Genomic DNA, 9981 nt, shown 5'->3' with positions numbered 1-9981 from the left:
CTGCAAAGTGCTCTTTCTCGGCAGAGCCCTTCCTGTGGAAAGATTGAAAAATCGAGGCAGAGAAGTTCAAAGACTCAGAGCCGCTGAATAAAAACAAAATCCCTTAAAATTACACTGATGGTTCTTCCAGATAAGCAGGTAATTCTTCGAGGTAATTTGGAGAGAATTCAACAGTGTTTATTACAGGTTCACTTAAGAAAACCAAACATTCGGCCCTAAAAGCAATTTCAAAGCAAAACTCTGAACAGTATTTTAAAATAGGGATGAAATTATATGTACACTCTTACCTCCCAGGGCTTTTGAAGGATTAATGAAGGGAAAATAGGAGCTACAGAGGGAATGACAGGAAATATAAGAAATTCAACATAAGTGGGACAGTCTGACAGGATATAATGTCCATAATGTGATTTTTAATAGACATTGAAAGAATACCTGAAGGTAGATTGACTTTCTACTCAATGGTGCCAGAACACTTGGGGAGGCATAATCGAGTGGAGCTAGAATTACTCTAGAAAATGGAAACTAGTTTAAGCACACATTAATTTTTGTTCTTCTTTGATTCTAAATGTCAAGGGAGCCTTAGTATTTTCCCTAAAAGAATATCTTAATAATTTCTTGGAGTTGCAAGTCAGACTATTTTATTTACTGAGAAAATGACACATAAAATATCAGATTTTATAGTACTTTTTATGATACATCCCAGTGAGTGCCTCTACTGGGGGAAAAACATTATTCTCCAATTGGGACAGAGAATATTACAATGTTCAACATTCTTAGAAATGATAAACAGACAATGGGTAAATCTAAGACCTTTCATAAATATAAAATATGAGTCTACTATGTTATTCTAAGGATTCAAGTGAAGACTGAAAAATGGGCTGGGCTTCTCTCTTCGGAATACTCTGGGGAAAGGACTCCCAGGAATAACTCTTTGGTCTTTCTGGAAGCCATTGTTTCAAGACCTTTCCTCTGTATCTTACTATTGTAGTGACTACCCCCAGAAAACCATTCTCCTCTACACATGGAGTGACATGGCAGCTTTGTGTCTACTCTTTCCCAAGGGCAGGTGCATATCCTAGCATAGTTCAAAGCTCTGGACTTAGAGGTCTGCAGCTTGGGGCCCCTGGGTGGCTCAGTCATTAAGTGTCTACCTTCGGCTCGGGTCATGACCACAGCGTTCTGGGATTGAGCCCCACATCAGGCTCCCTGCTCAGCGAGAAGCCTGCTTCTCCCTGTCCCACTCCCCCTGCTTGTGTTCCCTCTCTCGCTGCCTCTCTCTCTATCAAATAAATAAATAAAATATTTTTTTAAAAATAGTAGAGAGCCAGGCACTTGGGTGGCTCAGTTGGTTATGCATCCGACTCTTGATTTTGGCTTAGGTCAGGATCTCAGGGTCTTGAGATCGAGCCGACATCATCATGCATGTTTTTACAAGATTAGCAGTGACGAGCAAAGGCTGTAGGGGCAGAGGATGGATTGGAGACCCTTTGGTGAGTGTGAGCAACTTGGACTGGCTTGGTAGCGTGAAGCCATGGTAAGCCGGGAAGGATTCTGGATATTTCATTCTGCATCTATTTGAAGATGATTGACAGGATTTGTTGATGAATTGGGTTGGATAAAGGGGCCCTGGAGAGAGAATGGCGTCAAGGTCCTTGGTTTAAACAGCTGGGTGACTGCCATGCTGGTTCCCAGTGGGGAAAGACTGCAAAAGGAGCAGGTGTAAAGAGAATCAAGAGTTTGGTTTTAGACACATTATATTTGAGATGTCTAAATGAAGATGTCAGGTAAGCGGTTAGAGAAATGGAAGAAATAGATATAAAGTTGGGAGTTACCAGGATACAAAGTGAATTCATTTATGCATTGTGTATAGCAAAGTGCTTCTCATGCCATTAGCAGGCTTGCAGATTCCCTAGAGCTTATGAAAACATAGATCCCTGGGCTTCCCAAGGATTCTGATTTAGTCGATCTCTGATGGTGGTGAGAATTTGCATTTCACAGGTGATGCTGGTGCTGCTGGTCTTCCAAACATATTTTGAGTAGAACTTGATGCTGGCCTTTTCCCCTGTGTATTCAGTTTTTCCTTCCTGTCTCTCAAAGAAGCAAAATACCATACTTTGGAGGACAAGTGACTGAAACTCATTTGCCTCCGTAATGATTATTTCTGAGCTGAGTCTCATTTACTTTATCTTGCCTAAAGTCACAGCATGAATGAATGGCAGAGTCAGAGTTTGAACCCAGATCTTTTTTTCTTTTTTTAAGATTTTATTTATTTATTTGACAGAGAGAGAGGGAGAGCAAGCACAACCAGAGGGAGTGGCCGGCAGGGGAGAAGCAGGCTCCCCGCTGAGCAAGGAGCCTGACGCGGGGCTCGATCCCAGAATATTCAACAGTGTTTATTACAGGTTCACTTAAGAAAACCAAACATTCAGTCCTAAAAGCAATTTCAAAGCAAAACTCTGAACAGTATTTTAAAATAGGGATGAAATTATATGTACACTCTTACCTCCCAGGGCTTTTGAAGGATTAATGAAGGGAAAATAGGAGCTACAGAGGGAATGACAGGAAATATAAGAAATTCAACATAAGTGGGACAGTCTGACAGGATATAATGTCCATAATGTGATTTTTAATAGACATTGAAAGAATACCTGAAGGTAGATTGACTTTCTACTCAATGGTGCCAGAACACTTGGGGAGGCATAATCGAGTGGAGCTAGAATTACTCTAGAAAATGGAAACTAGTTTAAGCACACATTAATTTTTGTTCTTCTTTGATTCTAAATGTCAAGGGAGCCTTAGTATTTTCCCTAAAAGAATATCTTAATAATTTCTTGGAGTTGCAAGTCAGACTATTTTATTTACTGAGAAAATGACACATAAAATATCAGATTTTATAGTACTTTTTATGATACATCCCAGTGAGTGCCTCTACTGGGGGAAAAACATTATTCTCCAATTGGGACAGAGAATATTACAATGTTCAACATTCTTAGAAATGATAAACAGACAATGGGTAAATCTAAGACCTTTCATAAATATAAAATATGAGTCTACTATGTTATTCTAAGGATTCAAGTGAAGACTGAAAAATGGGCTGGGCTTCTCTCTTCGGAATACTCTGGGGAAAGGACTCCCAGGAATAACTCTTTGGTCTTTCTGGAAGCCATTGTTTCAAGACCTTTCCTCTGTATCTTACTATTGTAGTGACTACCCCCAGAAAACCATTCTCCTCTACACATGGAGTGACATGGCAGCTTTGTGTCTACTCTTTCCCAAGGGCAGGTGCATATCCTAGCATAGTTCAAAGCTCTGGACTTAGAGGTCTGCAGCTTGGGGCCCCTGGGTGGCTCAGTCATTAAGTGTCTACCTTCGGCTCGGGTCATGACCACAGCGTTCTGGGATTGAGCCCCACATCAGGCTCCCTGCTCAGCGAGAAGCCTGCTTCTCCCTGTCCCACTCCCCCTGCTTGTGTTCCCTCTCTCGCTGCCTCTCTCTCTATCAAATAAATAAATAAAATCTTAAAAAAAAAAAAAGTCCTGCAGCTTCATCTTCTCTGACGTCAGGGATTTAGAGTCAGTATAGTATCATCAGAAGCACCCGTGCTTTGGAATCAAAGTGATCTAGGTTTGAATCCTGCCTCAACCCTTCACTCGGTTTATGGTGTTAGACAAGTTACATACCTTCTCATCTCCAGCTCCCCATCTGCATGATGGGCGAAAGTAACACTTACATAGCAAGTTTGTAAAAACGAATACATGAGATTATGGTATCTATGTCATTGTTGATATGCTGGTTGTCATTGTTCCAGCCTAAAGCACTTAGCCAAGGAAGGTATTGTAAACACCACACTGACCTCGAGCAACAGGTCAGTGACGGTACTGTCTTAGAGTTGGCATTTTCTCTCGAAAGATGAGGTTATTTTTCTTCCAAGGCCAGACTTACTGGTTCCCCACTTAACGGACCACTCCATACTTTCAACCTTGTCGTGACCATGTTTGTTGTAGAACCGCTATGTTTTGAAGCTTGTCCAAGGTCAACTTGCCAAGGATGATCACCAAATATGAGGACCCCACTATATCAAGAATTTAGTGCTTTTCTTTTATGATATACTTAAGAGATTTTCAGAAAAGAACACTTAATCCCTATAGACTCAAAGTTTAGAATTTTGCCGTTTGAGATGCCTCTTTCATTTTAGGGGCATGTTGGATTTCTTCGATGACTTTTTAAAAATTGGCCTGATGGAAGTGAAGCATCTTATATCCAAGTGCTGTTCTCATTCACAGGAGGGCTACATCAGAAATGTGTTACTTCTCTGAGGAAAGAATGCTGGGGATCCTGGCTAAACACTTCACTTGAACAGATTCCATTTATAATAGTTTTTCCTTCCACTTAATTAAATAAGAAGAAAGTAGAATCAAGAGGTGCTTCTCAAAGCATTGTCAATTTTGCGGGGCGCCTGGGTAGCGCAGTCGTTAAAGCGTCTGCCTTCGGCTCAGGGCGTGATCCTGGCGTTCCGGAATCGAGTCCCACGTCAGGCTCCTCCGCTGGGAGCCTGCTTCTTCCTCTCCCACTCCCCCTGCTGTGTTCCCTCTCTTGCTGGCTGTCTCTCTGTCACATAAATAAATAAAATCTTTAAAAAAAAAAAAAAAGCATTGTCAATTTTGGAACAAGAGTCTCGAGAATGAAACATTGACGACAGCTCTCAGCATGGTAGGTAAAAAGATTGCTTGATAATTATGTGCGTATTTAAAAGTTACTTTTTCCCTGTACTTTAACGTTTTGTTAGAATGCACGCGGAATGCCTTATGGTATTCTTTTGGAAAAGAAGAAGTTGTCTTGTTAAAGGAATAATTCCCTGGGATAAGGCCCAGCGCTGATGATTATTTCCTAAAGGGATTAAGAGAGGAAATAAAGACAAAGTAAAAGGGGAGACACGAGGCTACTGACCTCATGGATTCCACAGCATTGTTCGGCAGAAAACGTTATCATAATCTTCTGTCTAGGAGAAAATTAGTCTTGCAATTAACCGGTTTCTAAACTCCATTTCTTATTTTGGTAGTGCTTCCCTGGGTGGCCATGCAAAATACATTTAGTCTTTTGTACCTTGGTTTTAACAACCGTAAAATTATTTAGTAACTTTTATAATGGATTTGTTGTTAGTTATCTATTGCTGCATAACAAATTGCACCCAAACTTAGAGGCTAAAAACAACTAACATTTATCAGGTCACAGTTTCTGTGAGTCCATGTCTATGGAGTCCAGATATGGCTCATTTGGATAACTTGGCCTTCAAGTCCCTCACAAGGCTGCAGTAAAGTTGTCTGCTGGGGCTGTCGTTTTACCTGAAGGTTCACCCGAGAAAGAATCTATGTCTAAGCTTACTCACATGGTCTTGATTCAGTTCTCCCCAGGCATTGGATTGAGGGCCTTACTTCTTTGTAGTCTGTCGACTGGTGGGGCCACCCTCAGTTCCTTGCCATGTGGGTTTCTCCATAGGGCAGCTCACAATGTGGCATCTGGCTTCCAACACAGTGAGCAAACGAGACAGTAAGGCAGGCTTGCAAGACAAAAGCCCCTGTCTATTTATAACCTGATCTCAAAAGTGACATTCTATTACTTTGGTCTGTTTTATTCATGAGAAGCAAATTTCTGGGTCCAGCCATACTCCAGGGGAAGGGATCCCACATGGATGTGACCACAGAAGATGAAGATTGTTGGGCCATCTTGGAGGCTGCTACCCATAGACTTAGTCACAGTCAGTCTGAGGGACCAGAGGGAACCATGCATCTAGGTTATAAGAAGTCTCTGGAATTTCACCCTTTCCCTTAACATTTATTCATTCATTCAAAACCACATTAAAAAATTTTTATTGGGGCGCCTGGGTGGCGCAGTCGTTAAGCGTCTGCCTTCGGCTCAGGGCGTGACCCCGGCGTTCTGGGATCGAGTCCCCACATCAGGCTTCTCTGCTGGGAGCCTGCTTCTTCCTCTTCCACTTCCCCTGCTTGTGTTCCCTCTCTCGCTGGCTGTCTCTCTCTGTCTAATAAATAAATAAATAAATAAATCTTTAAAAAAATTTTTTTTTTTATTTACAAGGCACTGTGGGGAGTGCTTCGGAAAGGTCAAAAAAGTGAACAATTTGGGAAGCATGAAGTACTCTTTGATAGTGAAGCTGTCCTCTTTGTTGAAGTGTAAAACATACGGTGACCACACGGCATGGAGACGAGGTGAAGCAGGCATGCAGCCCCAGCCCCAGCCACTCTTCCATTAGTGGGAATCTTGGAAGAGGCCCTGGAGGGGCAGAGGGAGAAGGAGAAGCAGACTCCCCGCAGAGCAAGAAGCTCAATGTGGGGCTCGATCCTGGGATCCTGGGATCAAGACCTGAGCTGAAGGAAGACGCTTAACCAACTGAGCCACCCAGCAACCCTTACGTAGAACCAATTTAGGGAGACAGAATCTAGGATCATCAGTTGAAGGGCTTCTAGAGGCACAATCTTACTTACATGTGCCCCCTTTCGGATTCTTCTCTTCCGCTCTGGCTCTCCTGGAGTTTTAGGTTAAACTTTCCTGCTCAAATCTTTTTCTCTATGAAGACATGGATTCCTTTCTGTTATGCTTTGCCAAAACTAGCCTCTGCTCCAGCAACAGCCCCCGTGTGTGCGGCAACGGGCATCAGGGCCTCTCCCAAGAAGGAAGCAAAGAGGGACTATCCGTCAGCCAGAGAGTGCCCACAGCCCCTTCCAGAAGCACAAATGTAGGCTGACTCCTTTGCCTTTTCTTTTGGTACTTTTCAGAGTTTTTCTGTTTAAACACAGGGACCTAAGTCTCCTGTGATAGCAGTAGGTATTTTAACGCTCAAATATCTTTATCCACTTTGGGAATGTGTTTCCTGTTTTGACTTGTTCTCTAAATATATATAATTTTTAAATTACAGGTTTACGTCAGAAGGACAATTTAGTCAAATATAACTTTCTTCACAAAACATGTCCTGGTCGCAGCACATAAACTGTGGAATGTGAGCAGACTCGGAGGACGCACAAGGCAAGTCATCCTCTCCCCCACTCTCCTGCTCCAACGTTTTGAAAACATATCTCTTCTCTTTTTTATAGCAACAAACTGTAAAAGGTGCTGCTTTCCAAGCAAAGGTAGTAGGGACTAAAACCGTAGCTGATGTCACCCAAATGGAAAAAAAATCAAAATTTTGTCAGAGAGATAGAAAGTTCCTTTAGCAGGAGGAACTGTTAGGTCAAGAGTGGTGGACAGGGCACAGGCACTTCACTCCCGGTCCCTTAGGCTGTCTGCTTAGTGGGTGCCTGAGTTTCTAAGCAACGGTGGAGAGGACAGGTGACAGCCTGGAGAGCTGGGCTGTCTTACTCATCGTGTGGGTGTACGTGAATGGAGCCCAAGAGCATTTCTTCTTCTGGAGTGTCCATTTGTGAAGTCAGAGGAAGAGTTTTTGCCAGGGAATCTCAAGCCATAAGCTTGAACATTGAGAGCACTTAGTTCAGACTGGAAAACAACAAAATAACTGGAATGGATTGTTGAGTAAAGGTTCAATCAAAGCAGAAACACTTAAATAGGTTGATATATACAGAAAGCAGATGAAGGATGGATTTCTACCGTGTCGTAGGTTGGGTTTCCTGGAAAGAGATTCCGAGATGGAGATGTGTGTGCAGACGCTTTATCTGGGGGAGCGCTCTGGGGAAGAATACCGGAAAGAGACTCAGGGAAGTCGAAGTTGGCAAAGGGAGAAGCTGGGCTCCCATGTAGTCGTAACAGAGAGCTCAGCTGCTGCCACAGGGAGCACGGGAGCTGGGTGGCCCTTCAGAGTTGTCCCAAACTGAGCAGAAGGGTCGGGTCCTATAATCCCTTCCGCACCTTCCTCACTCCCTTTGTCATTGGGCTGCCCTAATGACAGGGGAGAAGGGAGACATCTTGGAAAACACAGCTCCTTTTATGCTGTGGGTAATTCCCTGAGAGGAACTTGGCTGTGGGCCGATGGCAGCCCACACGCCCAGCTGCTGGGGGAGGGATTACCTCACTCCAGGATTGGGAGTGGGGTGGCACTCTATTTTAAACTGAGAAAAACGGAATCAGACAAAAATTTGGGACTTGAAACAGAAAAAAAATGTGAATGTTTATAGAATGGTATATATTATTATATATTATATAACATTTAATTATTGCATATAATATTAAAGAATTAATATACACAAACTAAATAAAAGTAACGAAAAAGTAACTCACAAGTGAGTATAAAGGAACCAGAAAACTCCAGCGATGGAGCTTTCTGTTGAACATTGGCAGATTCAGTACCATCCCCTGCAATCAAAGGAGAACTTTAATAGAGAGACGTTGTTCACAATGGTGGATAAAGGGGCACCTGGGTGGCTCAGTCGTTAAGCGTCTGCCTTCAGCTCAGGGCGTGATCCCGGCGTTATGGGATCGAGCCCCACATCAGGCTCCTCCGCTGGGAGCCTGCTTCTTCCTCTCCCGCTCCCCCTGCTTGTGTTCCCTCTCTCACTGGCTGTCTCTCTCTCTGTCAAATCAATAAATAAAATCTTAAAAAAAAAAAAAAAAATGGTAGATAGAGGATGATTTCTGAAGATGCACGCGTGTGACCTTCGAAGCAATATGCAACAGGAGGATACGTCTTTTCACGCTTACATCTGCAGAGGTCAGTGAGATGCAGGTGACGTAACAGTGACCTCAAAGATGTCACGATCATCCGACCGATGGCATGAGTATGCACATTTACACACAGAATTTCCAGTATTTGCAGTGATTTGTGCCAAGCAATTAGAAACAAGAAAACATCAGCAATAAAAGAATTGATGAAGTCTGTGTCATTGGGCAGAATGCTCCTGGATAGGACCCTCAGTAATTGCAGCCAATTAGACTCAGAACTCTGATATTAGTCAATCAGGCACAAGACCCGTACAAGGGTAAGAAGCAAAAGCCAATGAGTGCCGTGGATCAAAGAAGACAGGGGAAGGGTGTGGGGACCCAGCTAAGCCAAGCACCACTGGAAGTAGTCCCTGGGAAGGAAATGCATGATATACATTGGCAGCACGAATTTACCTATTGTCATTTTGCTTATGCCTTATATATCCTTTATACTGCACATTTTATTTCATAGAAGAAGTGCAATTTTTCTCAATGAATCTCTTAGTGTTTTTCCTGCAGTACCAAGTCAAAAGAAACTTTTGGGGCAGGGAGTGCTAAAGAGTAGGGAAGTTCACCCAACATTTGGCATCACTCTTCCGGCGCCCCACTGGGAAGATGAGAAAAGCAGGATCCTTTAGAAAAACGTCTCTGCGTAAGGCACTAGGGGGTGTGCCAATCGCTTATAATGTAATATTTTCACGTACCCCCTCTGAAGGAAGAAGAAAAAGCAGGACTATGTATTGGAAGCAATTATCATTCTTATTCAGCTGATAGAAGCTCCGGGAAGTTTCTCCGATCACAACCTGATGCAGAATTTCATTTCATTTCCTTCACTGAAAATGTGTGTGTACATCGGGCTATAGGCTGCAAAACAAAATACAGCTTTAGAGTTGCAAATTGATTCCACAGTGACAAGTCCTCTTAGAAGAGAAAACAGAGTGTTTTACTGGGGGATCAAAAAGCAAAATATTTCTTAGAGGCAAGAAAAAAATGCAAGAGCACGAACTCTCAGCCACTCTTTTTGGATGCCAATTCTCCTAATAGTCTCCCTCATGGACCCCACCCTGCCGCTGTGCGTGGACCGAGAGGCGCCATCCAATTGGACTTGAACAGACTAAGGTGGAGACTGAATTTCAAAAGCAAGGTCACGTTAGAATAAAAGTTGCCCTGGACCTGGAATCAGAAGGCTCAGCTCTACCACTTGCTCCCTGTGCTGCCCCGCTGTCAGCTGGTATCCTGTGCCTGCCCCTTGAAAGGGATGCCATCGTTGGCCTCAGGCTCTGGGTACGGATGAAATAAAAATGAAAACTGGAAGAG

Source organism: Ursus maritimus, unplaced genomic scaffold, assembly GCF_017311325.1.
Source record: "Ursus maritimus isolate PB19 unplaced genomic scaffold, ASM1731132v1 scaffold_31, whole genome shotgun sequence".
NCBI lineage: Eukaryota > Metazoa > Chordata > Mammalia > Carnivora > Ursidae > Ursus > Ursus maritimus.
The sequence above is the reverse complement of the archived record's forward strand: the minus strand, read 5'-3'. Positions refer to the sequence as shown.